The sequence below is a fragment of the Aotus nancymaae genome, unplaced genomic scaffold, assembly GCF_030222135.1.
Source record: "Aotus nancymaae isolate 86718 unplaced genomic scaffold, 86718_ANA_hifiasm-v0.15.2.pri h1tg000029l, whole genome shotgun sequence".
NCBI classification, from domain to species: Eukaryota; Metazoa; Chordata; class Mammalia; order Primates; family Aotidae; genus Aotus; species Aotus nancymaae.
Window position 1 is genome coordinate 55,864,689 of NW_026988442.1, and position 21,987 is coordinate 55,886,675.

At 39.3% G+C, this 21,987-nt stretch overlaps 2 non-coding genes across 2 annotated transcripts; one reads left to right on the forward strand and one right to left on the reverse strand.

Annotated features, from left to right (window-relative positions):
* Positions 1–6,618: 6,618 nt before the first annotated feature.
* Positions 6,619–6,722, reverse strand: LOC135277141 (small nucleolar RNA U13). Its single transcript, XR_010344739.1, has one exon. It is a non-coding gene; the product is annotated as a small nucleolar RNA U13 (small nucleolar RNA).
* A 13,962-nt stretch (positions 6,723–20,684) lies between these two features.
* Positions 20,685–20,788, forward strand: LOC135277144 (small nucleolar RNA U13). The gene has a single exon (XR_010344742.1). It is a non-coding gene; the product is annotated as a small nucleolar RNA U13 (small nucleolar RNA).
* Positions 20,789–21,987: the final 1,199 nt, after the last annotated feature.

Genomic DNA, 21,987 nt, shown 5'->3' on the forward strand with positions numbered 1-21,987 from the left:
GAACTACAGGCGCGTGCCACCATGCCCAGCTAATTTTTTTTTTTTTTTGTATTTTTAGTAGAGACAGGGTTTCACCATGTTGACCAGGATGGTCTCGATCTCTTGACCTCGTGATCCACCCGTCTCAGCCTCCCAAAGTGCTGGGATTATAGGCGTGAGCCACCACGCCCAGCCTAGAACCTTTTTTTCTAGTAAATCTAGCGTAATGTGTATTCTTTTTCTTTTTTTCTCTATTCTTGCAGCCCCAGCTGTTGCATGTAATGTGTATTCTAAAAGTATCTTTCAATAGTCAAATGTGGTACAAGTCAATTTTTATTGTGTTCTTTACTGTCAATCTGGTCCTCTTAGAGTTTTGAAATACAGCAAAAGTCCTGCCCTCACAAAGATGACTTCCTAAAGTGAGTCTCAAAGTGCTGGAGGATGAAATTCTAGTTTTTTTCACCATGAGGCCCACCCTGGACATAGGGCGTCCTTTCACTTTACATAGGGTGTTCTTTTTGTTCCTGCTGTTTCAGTAGGTAGACACCAAATAGTCTGCAGCCTGATGAGAGCTAAAGCAAAGACTGAGAAGCTACGCTGTGGTAGACTGAATAATGGCCTCCCCAAAGCTATAAGCTATTCACATCCTGATCTCTGGAACTTGTCAATTTTACCTTATTGGGCCCAGCAGTGGGGAGAAGCGGGAAAGTTGCAGATGTGATTAAGTATCTTTTTTTTTTTTTTTTTTTTTTTGAGAGACAGAGTCTTGCTCTGTTGCCCAGGCTGCAGTGCAGTGGCGGGATCTTGGCTCACTGCAACCAACCTCTGCTTCCCAGGTTCAAGCAATTCTCCTGCCTCAGCCTCCTGAGTACCTGGGATTACAGGTGCATGCCACCATGACCGGCTAATTTTTGTATTTTTAGTAGAGACAGGGTTTCACCATGTTGATCAGGCTGGTCTTGAACTTCTGACCTCAGGATCCACCGCCTCAGCCTCCCAAAGTGCTGGAATTACAGGCAGGAGCCATCGTACCCGGCCTGTGATTAAATATCTTGAAATGGAGAGATTACCCTAAATTATGGATGTGGGCCCTAAATGCAATCATACATATCCTTAAAAGAGAAAAGAAACAGGAAGATTGTATGCACACAGCAGAATAGAAGACAAAATGACCCTGAATACAGAGATTGGAGTAATGCAGAACCAAGCCAAGAAAGGCCTGCAGCCATCAGAAACTGGAAGAAACACAGAATGGATTCTCCCTAGAGTCTCCAGAAGGAGTGCAACCCTGTTGACCCCTTGATTTCAGCCTAGTGATGCTGATTTTCAACTTCTGGCCTCTAGAACTGTCAGCCAATAAATTTCTGTTGCTTTAACAACTAAGTCTGCGGCAATTTGTTATAACAGCAGTAAGAAACTAACACAGCTTTCTCCGTTTATTTCCCTTTGGCACTAATACCAATCTATCTTTCTAGAGCTAGATCTTCAGTACATCATTTACATTTCTAGGATGTTTTTAATTCAGAATGCCAAAGCAATTTACAACCATGTAAATAGGCTCAATTTTGTATCCTGTGGGGAATTCAAGCAATACCAGATCCTTGTAAAATTTGAGAGATGCCTGGACCATTTTATTTTGTACTTTCCTAAAAAATACAGTATAATTTGAGTGTTTACAATTATCCAACTAATTCTTAGCAAAAGAATACTTCAGTAACTATTTCCACAGCCTCATTTAGAGTTAAGAGCAGAATTTTAAATGTGGGGTCCATGGCAGACAGATGGCTAAACCACTGAGTTCCTCTTCCAAGCAGGACTTATTTTTCTAGCTCCTGGAAGCATCTTCAGCAAGTGGCTTTCAGCAGCCAGCCCCTTCAAAATTTGTCTGGACTGCAGAGAGCTTCCTCAGTCAAGGTCATTCCTTTGCTGAGTTAGTTCTTATCCTACAAGTGAATGAGGCCAGGTTATAGAGACTTAGCCAGAAAATTGGAAAATAAATCTGATGGGCCATATATGCTCTAGAACTCCCACAGGGGTTGATTGAGACTGCATCACAATCCAATTTCTCCCTCTGCCTGATTCTGCTTCTGCCCTCTTCCTTTCAGAAGTATTAATCCTTATAAATCACCTGCATGTCATATTCCATCTCAATATCTGCTTCTGGAAAGCCCAATCTGCATCAGAACCCTTCATAACAAAAACCTTTGACTGCCACAGAATCTTAAATTTATTCTTCCTCTTTTTTAAAAAAAAAATTTTTCCATTGGGATTGTATCTTTCCTCCCAGTTCAAAGAAAAAAATCATTTTCTAGAGCTGGCAGCCTCTCCAGTTTGCTCTCTCTATATATAAGAACAAAAGACTTCTCTGAGCTACATGTAGTTTAGGAACATGGGTTGCCAAAATCTTCCTCATGTCCTATTCCCTTCCAGGTGTGTCTAATTTAGATGTTTTTAACTTCAGTCATTCAATGGGTATTGTTGAGTACCACTTGCGTACCAGGCATTATTCTATTGAGACATAGAATAACTCTCATCTTGAATTATAATCCCCAGGTGTTAAGGGAGAGACCAGGTGAAGGTAATTGAATCATGGGGGCAGTTCCCCCATGTTGTTCTCATGACAGAGAGTGAGTTGTCATGAGATCTGATGGCTTTTTTTTTTTTTTTTTGAGGAGTTTCGCTCTTGTTACCCAGGCTGGAGTGCAATGGCGTGATCTCGGCTCACCGCAACCTCCACCTCCTGGGTTCAGGCAATTCTCCTGCCTCAGCCTCCTGAGTAGCTGGGATTACAGGCACGCGCCACCGTGCCCAGCTAATTTTTTGTATTTTTAGTAGAGACGGGGTTTCACCATGTCGACCAGGATGGTCTCGATCTCTTGACCTCGTGATCCACCCGCCTCGGCCTCCCGAAGTGCTGGAATTACAGGCGTGAGCCACTGCGCCCAGCCGGTCTGATGGTTTTATAAAGGGCTCTTCTCCCTTTGCTGGCGACTTCTTCCTTCTGTCTTGTGAAGAAGATGTCTTGCTTCCCCTTCACCTTCCACCATGATTGTTTAGTTTCCTGAGGCCTCCTCAGCTATGCTGAACTATGAGTCAATTAAACCTCTTTCTTTTATAAAGTACCCAGTCTCAGGCAGTTCTTTACAGTAGTATGAAAACAGACTAATACGAGGAGTATATGCTTTTATCACACACCCAGAGTGTAGCACGTGATATATGTTAGGTCGGATTTCACATCTGCCTCCCAGGCAAAGTAAAGTGAGTTCATTAGGCTAGTGTAAAACAAGTAGTGGTGGGGTCTGTGGCAAATTGAAGAAAGCATGCCACATCCAAAGGGGTTGGCTCTCTACATTAACCTAGTATCAAACTTTGTGTGACCAGCTAGGACAACCGGAAATTAATCATATCTTTTTGTGATGTAATATAAAGTCTGAACCATCACTTCTAGATAATTTTTTCCCCAAATACTTAACCTGAGTTAATTGACCCCTTAGGTATGAACTCTAGTCAACAAGACAACTGGTTCCTCTTCAACAATATTGTCACAGAAGAAAAGAAAGGGAGATAGGCTCTAACCTGGAGTAAAAGTGGCTTAGGTGACATAATCAAATACAAAGCATGTGTTTTAATTGAATAATGGCTTGAAAAGAAGATAAATGCAGGCCAGGCATGGTGGCTTACTCCTGTAATCCCAGCACTTTGGGAGATCAAAGCAGGAAGATCCTAGGCAATATAGTGAAACTTTGTCTCTATAAAGAGTAAAATAAATAAATTGGCTAGTTGTGGTATGCACCTGTAATCTCAGCTACTCAGGAGGCTGAGGCTGGAGGATCACTTGAGCCCAGGAGTTTGAGGTTACAGTGGGGTAGGATTACATCACTGCACTCCAGACTGAGTGACAGGCAAGAGCCTGTCTCCAGAAAAAAAAAAAGAAAAAAGAAAATGAATATAAATTACATTTTAGAAACAATGGGGAAATTTGAATATGAATGAGTGAACATGGCATAAGGAAATTGCATTTTTTTCAGTGTGTTAATATTGACGTTATATAGGAAACTGTTCTTAATAAATATGGCAAAGTATTAAGTTATTGAATTTAGAGGTAGATTAATAGATATTTTTCTTTCTAATTTACAATAAGCTTTAAGATTTCCATAATCAAAATTTTTAGCATAAATAAAAGTAGCAGCCTCTACAAAGCTTTTGTCCGTTGTTGTGATGGAGGAATTAAGCCCTGTGTTACTAAATACTCTGAATTTTCAAAATAAACTGGAAATCTGGAACTTTTGTGTAAGATGCTTTTTTGACTTTAGGAAAATATTAGCAGTCAAACCTTAAAAAGGCAACAAAACAAAACAAAAAAAGGTGCAGGTCTGATACAATGCATTTGGATGCTAAAGCTCCCATCTAGTCTTCAAATTTACCACCTCTGATCTAAGTCCTTTGATTTTAATCTGTTTCCTTACATGTTAGCTCTCTGACTCTGTATCCCTGATTTTCTTCTTCCTCTCTCTCTTTGCCATACTGGCCTCTACCACTTCACCGTGTCCTTGAGCAGTTGCAGGATAATCTGAGAAGTAATCAAGCTATAGATTCGTCTGTACTATCAGATGATTTAACAAACAGAGAATTGTTTAATAATTATCCTAGAACACTAAACATTATCCTGATGATCTAAAATAGTTATTAAACCCTGTCACTTAAGATTATTAAATTGCAACATCTGTCTTCAGGAAGCAATACTATTGAATGTAATATTTGTAAAAGATTTACAACTGCTTTTAGTTATATCTCATATTCTATGATAAGTTTATAGTTTTTTTCCTTATTTAATGGCTGGAAACACTAGGCATGGAGTCTTGAAGGTAACCTGAATCCTTCATATGAGAAGGTCTTAGACATAGGCAAGCTTCCTGGATGATGGGCTGCTGCTTATCCAACTGAGCCACGTTCTCTCCAGCCCTTGTTTGCTTTATTAGCTAATTACCAAGCTGCATATTCAACCCAGGTTCCAACTATATTAAGGGCTATTTACTGGCTAAAATCAATACCCTTTCGATTAGCCACCTGGCGTGGCTTTTGGTAGCTAAGCATTATTTGGGCTTCACTGCTTTTACTCCATTGGGGAGATAGGAAAGTGCTTTGTTTTGATTTTTTACACTTACTGGCTACTGCTCTTAGTGGTAGGAGATAAAGGGCAGTGGAAACCAGCTCTGCCTAGGCAGAACCTAGGAAAAAATACATAGTATTTTACTGCACAAGGAATGGGGCAAAGAAAAATGGAATGACAAACACTGATTTTACTATTTTAAGATTCTTTTTCAATTAAATCAACCTCTTTGGATATATATCTGATCCTCCGGGCACCATATTAGCCCCCAAAATGCAAAGATAAATAAAATACATTCTCCAATTTAGTCAAGTTGGAGGGAATGACACTGAAACGATAATTACCATAGAAGAATAAAAAGAGCAGAAAATAGATGTGGAACTGTGTCCTGAGATAGCATGGCAAGGAAATAATTTTCTTTCCAGAATGAAAAATGCCATAAAGGCTTTTTTGTCAGTGGTGGTAAAACCAACCGAAAATGCTCTTTTTAGTTTAAGTATTTTATTACAGAAAGAACTCATGTTCATTTTGGAAACATGAAAATATATAGTCAAAAGAGGGAAAAAGAAACCCAGACCCTATAATCTGACCACTTGGGTCACAATTAACCCCAGTGTTATTACTTTTAATGGCAAAAACTGCGATTACTTTTGCACCAACCTAATAACGTGCTATAAATATTTTGAGTGTTTTCTATGATATATACATACAACTTATAAAAAATAATAGAAAGCAAAAATATGTGAAGACTTGGGCTTTGAATCAGATCATTCAAAACCAAGTCTTGTCACTTACTACCTTTATGATCTTAGGCAATCTGCTTAATCTCTCTGAGCATTAGTTTCCTCATCTGTAATATATGAGTAATGGGACCTACCTCAGTGGAATATTGTAAAGATAAATTAGAAGATAAAAGTACGGTTCTTAGAACACTCCCTGGGGCATATAAAGCTCTCAACATATTTATTCACCTGGCAAATATTTATTGAGCTCTCCATTCTAAGCACTTAGACCACACCAGTTAATTAAATATGGTATTTATTTTTAATATTAGCATTATTATTAATATACCCTATAAATCCTCTTTTTTAACAAAATATTAAGAACATCATTCAGTGTCAAGAAATGTGAATCTATATCTTTGTTTTTACTGGCTACATAGTATTTTAATAGAAAGGTATACCCTAATTTATTCTGCTTACTGCCTATTCAAGAACCTACAAAGGCAGTTTCTAATCTGTATTACAGATAACATTACTTTGAATATCTTTGTATCCTTATCCAATTGATTATTTATCAGATGGGTGGCCGGGTGCGGTGGCTCAGGCCTGTAATCCTAGCACTTTGGGAGGCCGAAGTGGGTGGATCACCTGAGGTCAGGAGTTCAAGACCAGCCTGTCCATCATGGTGAAACCCCATCTTAAAAAAATATATATGAAGGCTGCCTGTGTGTTCCGAAAAAAAAAGATATATATATATATACATATATATATATATATATATATGTATATATATATATAAATAAAAAACATCAGATGGGTAATGTGCCAACATCATGACAAGGTTTGAGTGAGGCAGATCACATACAAGAGGATAAAAACTCAATCATCACATTTATGAACTATAAAAAGATTTGTCAAATTGATTCTTTTTTTTTTTTTTTTTTTTTAAAGATGGGGTTTCACCATGATGGCCAGGCTGGTTTTGAACTCCTGACCTCAGGTGATCCACCCACCTCCGCCTCCCAAAGTGCTAGGATTACAGGCGTGAGCCACCACACCTGGCGTCAAATTGATTCTTAAGGATATATCCTTTAAGTGAAATTGAGTCAAAGTTGATGAACATTTTAAATACTTTTCTCACTCTGCCATCCAGGGTAGAATGCAGTGGCCCAATCATAGCTAACTATAAACTCAAAATCCTGGGCTCAAGCAATGCTCCTATACCTCAGCCTCCCAAGTAGCTGAGACCACAGGCCTGCAGCACCGTGCCTGGCTAATTTTTTATTGTTGTCGTAGAGATGTGTTCTTACTAGGTTGCCCAGGCTGGTCTTGAACTCCTAAACTCAAGCCATTCTCCCTCTTCAGCCTACCAAAGTGCTGGGATTACAGGCATGAGCTACTGCACCTGACTTAAATACTTTTTAACACCTGTTACTAGCATTCTTAAGGAAAATCAGGAGAAGAGGATACCAGAGCTGGGTATTTAATGATAAGCAGAAGAGAGGCAGAAAGAAAAGAGGGAAAAACATCAACAGGAAGAGGTTCGTTGCCTCTAAATTAGTCTTACATCATACTCTAAGGCAAGACATATTTTGGGTTAGTAGATTACAAATATGAGTAGCTTCAAAAGAGGACTTTGGGAATAATCTAAGATAAAAGATTAAAGAATAAGGGTTGGGGATTTTTTTTTTTTCATTCAACTCTTTAGCAGACTCTAAAGAGTTGAAGCTAAAATGTTAGTATGAACATTTTTGTGATCCACATGCCAGACAGAATTTCTAAGTAGGGCAAATTACTGTTACCTTTTAGCACTCTTCTAATACCTACTCAACCTCTTTCTGCCCCCAGGAAAAGTACAAAACTGCAGGCTATTTAATGCAAAGTCGTCGACGTTTTAAATTAAGTGTATGTAAAATAACCTGCAATGATTGTATAAAATAATTATTCCTTGGAGTAATAATTATTTTTTACAGATTTTGACTCTGTAAAAACAGTTTAGGGACTGAGAATCTGCATTCTAATGAGCACCCCAGCTAATTCAGATGTAGGTAGTCCTCAGACTACACCATGTTGAACAACCTATTCTAGACCTTTGTTACTCAAAGAGTGGTTCCTGTATTAGTAATAAAAGCATCACCTGGGAACTTATTTGAAATGTAGAATCTCAGACCTTACCATAGACCATATATATATATATATACACACACACACACACACACACAGAGAGAGAGAGAAAGGGAAAGAGAGAGAGATCGAGTTTCACTCTGTCGCCCAGGCTGGAGTGCAGTGGCGCAATCTTGGCTCACTACAACCTCTGCCTCCCAGGCTCAAGCAATGCTCCTGCCTCAGCCTCCCAACTAGCTGGGATTACAGGCATGCACCACCACATCTGGCTAATTTTTGTACTTTTAGTAGAGACGGAGTTTCACCAAGCTGGCCAGGCTGGTCTCAAACTCCTGACCTCAGGTTATTTTCCCACTTCCGCCTCTCAAAGTGGGATTACAGGCGTGAGCCACCACGCCCAGTCCTCGGACCTACTATATAGAATCTGCAGTTTAAGAAGTTTCCTGGATGATTTGCATGCACATTAATTGTGAATAAACTCTATTCTGTAGGCTGTCAATAAATAATCTGTGAGTAGATCCAACGAAGAAAAAACATTCCATGAAAAATACGTGTCTCATCCACTTGTGTTTTGGAGCATTACTTGGGCTTCACCGCTTTTACAGTGAATATGCAGCAAGGAGCCTTGTATCTCAAATTTCTTCTAGCATCCTGTGGCATATAAAACTCATTCACTAACATTCCAGGAGATGTAATGAGAAAAAATGAGATCTAAATGATCTATTAGTAGTTCTCCAGGTATCGCCTTCTTATATATCAACTTCTATTTTCAATGTGTAAATGACTTTATAGGAGGTTGCAGCAAAAAAAGATTTAAACAGCTCAAAGTATAATCAATAGATGCTAAATAAAATAAAATTAGTTTTGGTTTTATATCACCTCAGTTTCTATTGACCAACCTTTAAATTGTAAAATAAGGCTGGGCACGGTGGCTCATGCCTGTGATCCCAGCACTTTGGGAGGCCAAGGCAGGCAGGTCACGAGGTCAGGAGATCAAGACCATCCTGACCAACATGGTGAAACCCTGTCTCTACTAAAAATACAAAAAAAATTAGCTGGGCATGGTGGTGCATGCCTGTAGTCCCAGCTACTTGGGAGGCTGAGGCAGGAGAATTGCTTGAACCCAGGAGGCGGAGATTGCAGTGAGCTGAGACTGCATCACTGCACTACAGCCTGGGCGACAGTGTGAGACTCTATCTCAAATAAATAAATAGCAAAATTATGCAGCTGAAACTAAAATAGGAGAAATTATGGCACTTTTATTTAATATTATCTAGTTGATATTTTAAGAGATGCAAAGTAGGTAGAAATACATCTGATAGAGATATATATTTCATTGTATTAGTCTCTTAAAAGAATCTGACTAGAGATAACCACCTTGCAATCAAATATGAGCATTTGTTAGAATGCCAAATATTTCATTAAATAGTTAAAAAATTATTTCACATAGGTATAGTAGGCTTTGGAATAAACCCAATGGGAAAATACATTGTTGGACCAAAAAAAAATACATTTTGTATTATACAGTTTTCTGCATTCCAAATAAGAGCACTAAGTTTCAAAGTTTGTTAGACTTTAAAAATGCTATGTAACTTTAGTCAGCATCACCTTTTATTTTAAATAAGACAGTGGTTTTGGTTAAGAAAAACAGAATAGCCATAGAGCACTTAAAAGTTTTTAATTGGTACCTAAAATTATATGTTTTGATACTCATTTCACTATAAAAACACAGCTGAAAATTTAAGGAGATGGTAGAAGACCAATCTCCTCTTCTTGTAAATGCAAATTCAACCACATTCTGTCTCTTCAATCTTGTTCTTGATGATAAGGAGAATGATGATTATAAAAGAAAGCAAAAGAGGCTAAAAAAAGAAGAAAACCAGAAGAGAAAATACGGGGAAAGGAAGAGTTCCCAATGAGACCTATCAGTAAGGAGGCTTTATGTCATTCAGACAGACAAATGTAGAGCCACCAGAAACAGCATCGACAACAAAAGAACTAGAATGTTGAAGCTTTTCTTCTTAAAACAAAAAAATGCCATTTTTTAAATAAAACTAAGCTTCATTATCAGCGATCATAATTCACAGTTGTTGGGGCTTAGAAAACAGTACCCCAAAATATGGCATGTTGACATGCTGAACTGACAAGCCTCAGGGTCTCCCTGATCTTCCCCTACCCTGCACTCCACAGTCTCTTCTTAAGCCTTTATCCACCTACAATCCAGATCCATCTAAAGGAATAATAGTTTTTTCTTTCCCTCCCTGTAAGGCCAAGAATGAACCTACACCTGAACAGAACCTTTCACAAGACAATATACAAATTAATCTCTGTTCTCTGATTCACTCATTCTCCCTAATAATCCCCTCAACAGAATTCCACTTCTTCCTCCTCCCGTAACATAAGCCAAGATGGTATATAAGCTTCAGAACCACAGTGGTTGGGTAATCACTGTGTTTCTCCCCTTGTAAACATGTTAAATAAATTTGAATGCTTTTTCTCCTATTAATCTGCCTCACATCAATGATTTTCAGTGAACCTTCAGAGGGCTCACCTCCACCTCCTGGGTTCAAGCAATTCTGCCTCAGCCTCCCACGTAGCTTAGATTACAGCTGCCCGCCATCAAGTTCAGCTAATTTTTGTATTTTTATTAGAGATGAGGGTTTACAATATCGGCCAGGCTGGCCTTGAACTCCTGACCTTGTGATCTGCCCACCTCGATCTCCCAAAGTGCTAGGATTAGAGGCATGAGCCATGACACCCGGCCTAATGTAACATTTTTCTTCAAATCAACTTACTTGTTATTCTTTATTTTTATTTTTAGAGATGGGGTCTCTGTTACTTAGGCTGAAGAGTAATGATATAATCATAGCTCACTGCAACCTGGAACTCCTGGGCTCAAGTAATCCTCCTACCTCAGCCTCCCAGGTAGCTGGGACTATAGGCATGTGCCAACATGCCTGATTAGGAATTCAACTTACTTTTGAAAAAAATGTAACTTTTTTCTAAGACAAAAATTCCAGAAATTACACTTGAATATATATAAAATAAAGAAAAATTGTAAAATGTCCATATATCACCTAAAAGCATCCAAACATAATAGGTGCTCAATAAATATTTGGTAAATTAAGGAATAAATTGACTTATTTTTAGTAGCTTGTTTAGGAACTTGAATACACAAGACACAAATAAGAAATCATTGCCTATTCATTAAGACTTTGACCCAAATCATCAAACTAACCATATTTTTCATCTCCTGGCATATGTTTAATTATAATAATCAAAGTCTCAGGGTTTACCTAATGACTGGCATTAAGTATATAAAATTTTGTAACTTTTCAGTGATCCTTTTTTTATTGATTACTTACCTTGCAAAGAATGAGATGAAAGAAAAATCAGAAAGTGGTCCCAAACATATTGTTCTGAGAATAAGTGATCGAATCACTCTTCAATGAACACCTACAATATGAGGGACACTGTACCAGCTTCTGAAAATGCACAGATAAATAATACTTAATCCTGGGCCGGGCACTGTGGCTCACGCCTGTAATCCCAGAACTTTGGGAGGCTGAGGGGGGTGGATCACTTGAGGTCAGGAGTTCGAAACCAGCCTGTTCAACATGGCGAAACCCCGTCTTTATTTAAAAAAAAAAAAAGTTAAAAAAAAATAATACTTAATCCTGAACTTAACTGTTTAAAATTTAATGACAAAAGCAGGGCAGTTAAATAAATGCAATTCAGAATGATAAGTACTATAGGTATGTTTCAGTGCCCCAGGAGTACAAATGAGTAAGTGACCAGCAGTGCCTGAGGACAGCCAAGGTGAGGTTTCAGCAGAGTTAGGAGATAGCTAACATCCAGATCCTATAATCTTAATAGGCACTCAAGAATCTTTTTTTTTTTTTTTTGAGACAGAGTCTTGCTCTGTCACCAGGCTGGAATGCTGTGGCGTGATCTCACATCACTGCAACCTCCGCCTCCTGGGTTCAAGTGATTCTCCTGCCTCAGCCTTCTGAGTAGCTGAGACTACAGGTGCATGCTACCACGCCCAGCTAATTTTTATATTTTTAGTAGAGACGGGGTTTCACCATGTTGGCCAGGATTGTCTCGATCTCTTGACCTCGTAATCCACCCACCTCTGCCTCCCAAAGTGCTGAGATTACAGGCATGAGCCACCAAGCCCAGGCTCAATAATCGTTTTTAAAATACACGAATAAAGCCACAGTGATGCCACTGCCACCAATCTTGTGATTCCAGCCTGGGTGAGGTTGGAATCTTAAGAAAGCCAAACATCAAAAAAACATGAGTAATTGAAGGAATTAAGTCAGATGTTAACTACTTTGATAAACAGGATAAAAGAAAATCAAATTTTACCTTTCCTGTATGCCAGGCAAATGAGTTTGAACTTTAGGATAAAGTAATATATACTATAAGGAGACTTGGAAATATTTTCATTTAGTTTTAAGTCATGCAGCCTGACACATTGATTTAAGTAGTATTTTTCATTTTCCATTGTGATTTCAGAGGGTCAGTTATGACAACTTTTATACAGGTAAGATTATTTTATTGGGAAAGATATGACTGGGTGGAAGACCTGCAATCTATTGCCAGCTCTGCCAATAATAATAGGCTGCATTGGTCAAGGCACAGCCTCTCTGGGCCTAAATTCTTCTCAGCTTTGGATATCTACCTGCAAAATATATTCAGTCTAAACACCTCTCACCATCAGCACTGCTACCATCTTGGTCCTATCCTCTATCTTTCGCATGAATTGTTGAAATAACTTCTTAACTTGCCTCCTTGCTTTCTTCTTTGCCCCAAATCAATCTGTTTTCAACTCAGAGGCCATTCCTCTCGTCAAAATCTTTCAAGGGCTTCTCCTTTTATTCAGAGCAAAAGCCAACATCCTTTCCATGGCCCTCAATGGGTTATTCTTGCTCACTGCACAGAAAAGCCAATACTCTGAGTCAGTGGTGTTGCAGCAAAGATTTGATTATTGTAAGGGAGCAAAGTGAAATGATGGGAGAGATTTTTAAAAATCTGCCTCCTGGAGAGCTTGGAGGCTAGAGTTTTTAAAGGATAATTTGGCAGGCAGGGGACTTAGGAATGGATGCTGCTGACTGGTTGGACATGAAATGGTAGGCATGTCAGAACTGTCTTCATATGCAGAATCAGTTTCTGGGTGGGATCACAGGACCAGTTATGTCAGTTTGTTGGTATGAATCACAGGTCTGAGTAGCCTCAGTCTGTTTACCAGAATGGAAAATTCTGAAAAATATCACGGGTGGGTTGTGGTGGCTCACGCCTGTAATCCCAGCACTTTGGGAGGCCAATGTGGGCAGAACACTTGAGGTCAGGAGTTTAAGACCAGCCTGGCCAATATAGTGAAACCCTATCTCTACTAAAAATACAAAGATTAACCATGAGGCAGGAGAATTGCTTGAACCCAGGAGGCAGATGTTGCAGGGAGCAGAGACTGTGCCACTGCACTCCATCCTGGGCGACAGAGGGAGGTTCAGTCACAAAATAAATAAATAAATAAAAAATATCACAAAGACCACTCCTTGGTTTTATAACAGTGACATTATCTATAGGAACAACTGGGGACAAATCTTGTGACCTGTAGCTACATGACTCCTGAGCACTAAGCAAGCTAGGGAACAATGGCTGGTTATCTCTTAACTATGTTTATATCTCAGCAGAATTCAGGCCCTCGATAATTCCAACCTTGGGGCCTTTCATTAGTTTTACAAAGATGGATTCGGTCCCCAACAAGTTGGGGGTTAGTTTTGGGAAGGGGGTATTATCCTTGCTTATGGTTAAACTTTAAATTAAATTCCTCCCATACTATGCCCATGAAAGAGCAAGGACAGGACAGTTAGCTTGTGAGGTTAGAAGCGAGATGGAGTCAGTTATCATTGATTTCTCTCACTATTATATTTTTGCAAAGATGGTTTCACCATCTACCAACCAATTTCCCTGACCTTATCTCCTATCACTTACCCCTACTTTACTTCATTTCAGTGCTTTGCTGTTTCTTTAAAAAGCACATTTTATGTCAAGGATGTTGAAATTTGCACCTGATATTCTCTCTGCTTAGAATACTCTTCACCCTTTTGCAGATTTAACTAGAATGTCACTTCCTCAATGATGCCTTCTCTTACCACCCTATTTAAAACTTTTTATTTTAGAGAGAATCTCACTCTGTCACCCAGGCTGTAGTACATTGGCACAATCATAGCTCACTGCAGCCTCAACCTCCCTGGCTCAAGTGATTCTCCCACCTCTCAGCCTCTTGAGTAGCTGGAATTACAGGAGTGTGCCACCTTGCCTGGCAAATTTTTTTTTCTTTTGAGATGGAGTTTCGTTCTGTCACCGAGGCTGGAGTGTGGTGGCTCGATCTTGGCTCACTGCAACCTCTGCCTCCCAGGTTCAAGCGATTTTCCTGCCTCAGTCTCCTAAATAGCTGGGATTACAGGCATGCATCACCACACCCAGCTAATTTTTGTATTTTTAGTAGAGATGGGTTTTCACCATGTTAGTCAGGCTGGTCTCAAACTCCTGACCTCAGGTGATCCACCTGCCTCACTCTCCCAAAGTGCTGGGATTACAGATGTGAGCCACCATGCCCAGCCTGACTGGCAAATTTTTAAATTTTTTGTAGAGACAATCTCACTCACCATGTTGCCCAGGCTGGTTTTGAGCTCCTGGTCTCAAGCAATCTTCCTGCCCTGGCCTTGTGCAGCACTGGGATTATAAGCATAGGCCTTCACCACTCTTCCTCACCAACATTTTCTAACCCCCTTATTTGGTTTGTTTTTATAGCACTTATGATTTAGCATACTATAAGTTTTGTCTTATTTATTGTGTCTATTGTCAATCGCCCCATATTAGAATGTCACAAGGGCAGGGATATTTGTCTGTTTTATACACTGATGTATCATCAGTGACTGGAAGAGTGGCACGTAAAAGTCCTAAATAAAATATTTAAAAGCTGAATGTGGTAGCTTATGCCTATAATCCTAGCACTTTGGGAGGCCAAGGTGGGAGGACTGCTTGAGCCAGAAATTTGAGGCCAACCAGGGCAACATAGTGAAACCCTGTCTCCATAAAAAAATTAAAAATTAGTTGGGCATGGTGACTCAACTCTGTAGTCCTAGCTTCTCGGGAAGCTGAGGCAAGGGGATACCTGGAGCTCAAGAAGTCAAGGTTACAGTGAGCTGTGATCCTACCACTGCACTCCAGCCTGGCAACAAGGTGAGACATAGTCTTAAAAAAAGAAAATAAATATTTTAAAATGACTTAAATAGTTAATGAAAAGTAAAGAGTTTGGATTAGACTCCCTTCTTCCACACTTTAATAAAAACACATGCTGTCTACAATTGCAAAATCGTGGAATCAACCCAAATGCCCATCAACCAACAAGTGGATAAAGAAACTGTGGGATGGCCGGGCGTGGTGGCTCACGCCTGTAATCCTAGCACTTTGGGAGGCTGAGGCTGGTGGATCATGAGGTCAGGAGATGGAGACCATACTGGCCAACATGGTGAAACCCTGTCTCTACTAAAAATACAAAAATTAGCTGGGCGTGGTGGCACATGCGTGTCATCCCAGCTACTCGGGAGGCTGAGGTAAGAGACTTGCTTGAACCCGGGAGGTGGAGGTTGCAATGAGCTGAGATTGCACCACTGCACTCCAACTTGGTGACAGAGCAAGACTCCGTCTCAAAAAATAAAACAAACCCAAAAATACTGTGATATAAATAAAAAGGAATGAATTAACAGCATTTGCAGAGACCTGGATGAGACATCCCCCATTTGAAAATGTAAATGGCAATGATATCATAATCATTGAAAAAGCAAGTTTTTGTTAAAATAATGCTAGTCCCAATAACCTTTGAAATTATTTTTAGAACTCATCCACTTTCACAACAATCCTGTGTGTTCTTCACATGTACCCCAAAACCTAAAACACAATAAAATAAAAAAAAGAACTCATCCACTTTGAATGTAAAAAGTTTATTTCTTTTGCAATAAAGTTCACTAATATTAATAATATACTACAAAAGCCACTGAAGTGTCACAGAGCTACAGAGCTAGAAAGTAACTTAGATCATTTGGTTCACATCTTTTCTATAAAGCATGTAAATATCTAAGCTATTTAGGGTTCAAATATTTCTTAGGACAAAAACACATTTAGATATATCTATAAGAAGCTTTATGAATCCTTTCAGATAATAGACCTATTCTTTCCATTTTAATTTGAACTTTTGACCTCACATTGATTTTCTCCCCTTGAGCTTCATGTCAATTATCACAGAACTGTTGGGTTTACTTGTAGTTTATATATAATTTTAAGAATAGAGAAACATAGGTTGATAGTCATTTATATGTTAGTTATGTTCCACTACAATACTCTGCTTTAAAACACCAATTCTGAAAGCAATATTCTAATTTTGCTTAGAATGTTGAAATAATACATTGATGACATTTATACTTTATGTGTATTCCAATTTTTAAATGGAAGAGAATAATATCAAGACCCTATTCTTCAATAATAAGAAAAAAATCGAACTTTGTCCCCAAGTGATATGTGCATTTGCATCAATTCTTTTTAATTTAACCTTAAAGTTATTTAAGCAGAAGTGACTGAATTTTTGAAGCAAACTAAATTCAATTGACTACTTCTGATTCATTACTTATATTGAGCATATAAATTACTTTATCCATATTCTCCACACTACCATGGAAAAAGATTCAGGAATTTGTTAAATCTTGTGTTTGCATCCCAGTTCTGTCCCTTTACAGTGTTCCCTTTAATTTTCTAAGCCTCAGTTTCTTCACCATTAAAACAGGGAAATGCTACCTATCACAGAGCTGTTGCAAAGCAAAATGCCTATAAAACAACTTCATGGCTGTATACGTACTATACATATAAAGGGCCATTATGCAATTATGATTATTACTTTCTTTTTCTTTTTCTGTTTTTTGTTGTTGTTGTTGTTGTTGTTGTTGTTTTGTTTTGAGATGGAGTCTTGATCTTATTGTCCAGGCTGGAATAGAATGGCACAATCTTGGCTCACCACAACCCTTGCCTCCTGGGTTCAAACAATTCTTCTGCCTCAGCCTCTCAAGTAGCTGGGATTACAGGCATGTGTCACCATGCCTGGCTAATTTTTTGTGTTTTTAGTAGAGACAGGATTTTACCACATTGGCCAGGCTGGTCTCAAACTCCTGACCTCAGGTGATCTGCCCACCTCTGCCTCCCAAAGTGCTGGGATTGCAGGCATGGGACACCATGCCTGGCTGATTATTACTTTCAATATCACCCCTACCAAGATAGCCCCCAAAATAATAAGCAAAGGTTATGGAATGTTGATGAAATAGAGTTGCCATTTTTGCAAGATCAGGGAAAATATATTTTGGCTCTATGTAGTTTCTTCTCTCAGTTTTACAATTACTTGTCCTCTTAACGCATTGCTCATCTTTCCCCTGGTCCCTCAGACAAGTTCTTGCTCTGTCACCCAGGCTGGAGTGTAGAGGCATAATTACAGCTCACTGCAGCCTTGACCTCCAGGGCTCATGTGATCATCCTGCCTCAGTCTCCTGAGTAGCTGGAACTGCAGGTGCACACCATCATGCTAGACTAATTTTTGTACAGATGGAGTTTCGATATGTTGCCCAGGCTGGTCTCAAACTCCTGGGTTTAATTGATTCACTTGTCTCAGCCTCTCAAAGTACTGAGATTACAAGCAAGAGTCATTGCTCCTGGCCTCATATTTTTAAAAGGCATAATTTTCTGTTTACATTTTTTCTTTAGGATAATCCAAAGCCAAATGTTGCTCATCTTTATACTGGTTAGAAGCAGGTTTTACAATATTGGTTCTCATTTGTTACACTATAGCTAATCTTTATGAAGCTAATCTTATTATGTACCAGATACTGTGGAAGAGCTTCAAGTGCATTACCCCATTTAATTCTCCCAGCAACCGTATGAGATACATACAATTGTACGCCCTTTTTACCAAGAAGAAAACTGAGACAGAGAGAGGCTAAGTGCCCCCACCAAGATCACAGAACTAGTACAAGATGGAGGTAGAATTTAAACCTTGGCAGTCTGACCAAATCCTGTACCTTTTTTTTTTTTTTTGGAGACAAAGTCTTACTCCGTTACCCAGGCTGGAGTGCAGTGGCGTGATTGCAGCTCACTGCAACTTCCACCTCCTGGGTTCACGTGATTCTCCTGCCTCAACCTCCCAAGCAGCTGGAACTACAGGCATGCACCACCACGCCTGGCTAATTTTTTTGTATTTTTAGTAGAGATAGGGTTTCATCATGTTGATCAGGCTGGTCTCGAACTCCTGACCTCAAATGATCTGCCTACCTCAGCCTCCCAAAGTGCTGGGATTACAGATGTGAGCCACCACACCAGGCCAAATCCTGTACTCTTAAGGATTACACAATGTGATAAGTTTTTCATACAGTTGTCTGCAGGTATTTTTAAAGGCTGACTAATAAATCCTACCTCTTTGTTACTCAGTACTGCTAATAGAAGCTTTGCATGATTTCCAATGTTTTCAGATGACTTCGGCAAGCACTTTTGCTCAGGATGGTGAACTGAGACAAAGAAGCGACTTCATATCTAAATGAAGTTGGTTTTCCTGGACAGGCATATATTCCTAAAGCATATAAAAGATTCTGTAGGAAGATTTCTTATCAATAATCCAAACATTTTAAATGTTGTTTTTATAATTTGTGTTGCTTCTGTAATACAGGATCTTAAATTCAGATAATGATCATCATTTTTTGGAATTCCTTACACTTCTGAAGAACAACTTTGGGTTTAATGACCCTTAAGGTCACAGCAGAAAACATCTTACTAGTTCCATGTCTTTCAGCTACTGGGTGCTAAAGGAAAAACTGCTAGATATTTTCACTGCTGCTTTGTTTAATATACAGAACTTATAGCCGGGCATGGTGACTCACTCCTGTAATCCCAACGCTTTGGGAGGCCGAGGCAGGTGGATCACCTGAGATCAGGAGTTTGAGATCAGCCTGGCTAACATGGTGAAACGCCATCTCTACTAAAAATACAAAAATTAGCCGAGCATGGTGGCAAGTAATTGTAATCCCAGCTACTCAGTAGGCTGAGGCAGGAGAATTGCTTGAACTCAGGAGGTGGAGGTTGCAGTGAGCCAAGATCGTGCTATTGCACTCCAGCCTGGGTGACAAGAGTGAAACTCCATCTCAAAAAAAATGTAAAAAAAAAAAAGAACTTAAGTGACTGGAAAGTTATCCAAATGAAGTACACAGACAATCTGTTATGGAGCCTGGACAAGTTGTCAAGAATATAAGCTCTGGAATCAGAATTGCAACCCTCTACTTACTTTCTAAAGGATTTTAAACAAGCTAGTTACCCCCTTGCTTTTTCATCTGTTAACTAGAAGTGTTCTAATTTATGGTAATTATTTTGGTGTTCAAGTTAGACAACATCTAGTTTCTTATAAACACTATACATGGTATTATTCATCTTTACCAACCCTATTATTTTTCTTCCACTACATAGAATTTGTCTTAGAAGTGGAAAAAAAAATCACATTAAAGTGGAAGTAATTTGTCTGTGTTAATTCTGTTAATTGACCAAATGGAGTGTTCCTTTCACCAGTGCAATATCCTTTTGGGGTAAATGCTGTATATATATATAATTGAGGAAAGGGGAATAGCAAAGAGGTCTCCAAGTAACTAATAGCAGTATTTACCTTTTAAGTACAAAATCTAGATAAGGTGGTCATTAACCCTAAGGAGCAACACAAAGTCAAATGGTATATGACTTTGTAATGCAGCACTTTGCCATCATAAGTAGAACTAAAAAATAAAGACAAATGTGTTAATGGTTCGACCGAAGTTAAACCTGGAAGTTCCTATCAGGGTATGTTATTTAGCTGAGATGGGAGGACTGCTTGAGCCTAGGAGTTCAAGCTAGGCAACACAGCAAGAGTCTGTCTCTAGAAAAAATACAGTAATTTTTTTTTTTTTTTTTAATGAGCAAATCAGGTCAGGCGCAGTGGTTCAGGCCCATAATCCCAGCACTTTTGGAGGCTGAGGTCGGCAGATCATGAGGTCAGGACTTCGAAACCAGCCTGACCAACATGGTAAAATCCTGCCTCTACTAAAAAGCAAAAACTAGCCAGGCATGGTGGCACACACCTATAATCCCAGTTACTCAGGAGGCTGAGGCAGGAGAATTGCTTGAACCTGGGAGGTGGAGGTTGCAGTGAGCTGAGATGGGGCCACTGCACTCCAGCCTGGGTGACAGAGCAAGACTGATCTCAAAAAAAAAAAAAAAAGGCCAGGTGCAGTGGCTCACGTCTGTAATCCTAGTACTTTGGGAGGCCAAGGTGGGTGGATCACCTGAGGTCAAGAGTTCAAGACCAGCCTGGCTATCATGGTGAAACTCCATCTCTAAAAAAAAAAAAAAAAATCAGAAAATTCACGAAGTTAAGATGACTAGTCTAGTAAATATATTATGTGCCAAAACAAATATATAGACTTGCAATGATATTTATAGGATTGAATGTGAAAATAAAAAGATGTGATTGCCTCTCTGAGGTTTGTTTCCTCCTTGCTTTGTGTTATGCCTGTCTGCAACTCTTCATAAGCATTAATTACATTTAATGCTTCTAGCTCCTAAAATAGTCATGAAAATAGAACCATAAACCTTTAGACTAGGAATTATTCTAGAAACTCATTCAGATCCTTCTGTAGTTTATAAGCACGATGAATTGAGTGTTCACCCACATGTGTGAGATGTGCTGGCCTTAAACTTTGTTATGGCGTCACACATTGCCAGTCTGAAATGGAAAAAAAAAAAGCTAAAAGCTAATTTTGAAAAAGTGGCTGTCAATTACTTTTATCATCTATAAGCCTTCCTTTTTTCTTCTTTTTAAGATGGGATTTTGCTCTGTTGCCCAGGCTAGGGTAGAGTGTCACAATCATAGCTCACCATAGCCTCAGATTCCTGGGCTCAAGAGATCCTCTGCCTCAACATGCTTGGCTGATTTTTTATTAGCTGGCCACTCACTGTGTTGACCCAGGCTGGCGTCAAACTCCCAGCCTCAAGGGATCCTCCTGCTTCAACATCCCAAAATGTTGGGATTACAGCCATGAACCACCACACCTGGTCCTGGATGTTAACTTTGGAGAAGAGTTTATTTATGGAATATAGGTCCTCTCTCCTAACTATGTTGAATTGCTCCTTGACTTTCTAGGTTTTTTGCTTTTGTTTTTCAAAGATGGAGTCTCCCTCTGTAATTCAGTTTGGAGTATAGGGGTGTAATCATAACTCCCTGCAACCTCGAACTCCCAGGCTCAAGTGATCTTCCCTCCCACCTCGACCTCCTGAGTAGCTAGGACTATAGGCATGCACCACCATGCCTGGCTGTATTGGCCAGGCTGGTCTTGAACACCTGGCCACCTCAGCTTCCAAAAGAGCTGGGATTATAGATGTGAGCCACACACTCAGCAGACTTTCTAGTATTATCGTTGTATTTAGCTTTGTGTTGCTTCAATTGTCCATAATATTAAGAATGAAGTTAATAGTATTCATGCACAAATATACTGATCTCTGCCAAGTCAAAAATGTAAGACTATAGTATCCTAGCTGCTGAGTTACATCTTGCTAACCTAATGCATTAGTTTGCTAGAGCTGCCATAACAAGTATCATCAATTGTGTGGCTTAGAAAACAGAAATTTATTGTCTCAGTTTTGGATGCCACAGATTAAAGATTGAGGTGTTGGCAGAAGTGATATTTCTTTGGGCAGACAGGGCAGACTGGTGGTTTGCTTCTTAGTATATAGAAGCATCACCTGAACCACGGCCTTCATCTTCAGAAGGTGTGTGTTTCTCTGTCCAAACTTTCCCTTTTTATAAGGACACCAGTCCTATTGGATTAGGGTCCACCCTAATGACCTCATCTTTACTTGATCACCTGCAAAGACCTTATTTCCAAATAAGGTCACATTCCAAGGGGTTAGGACTTCAACATATGAATTTTT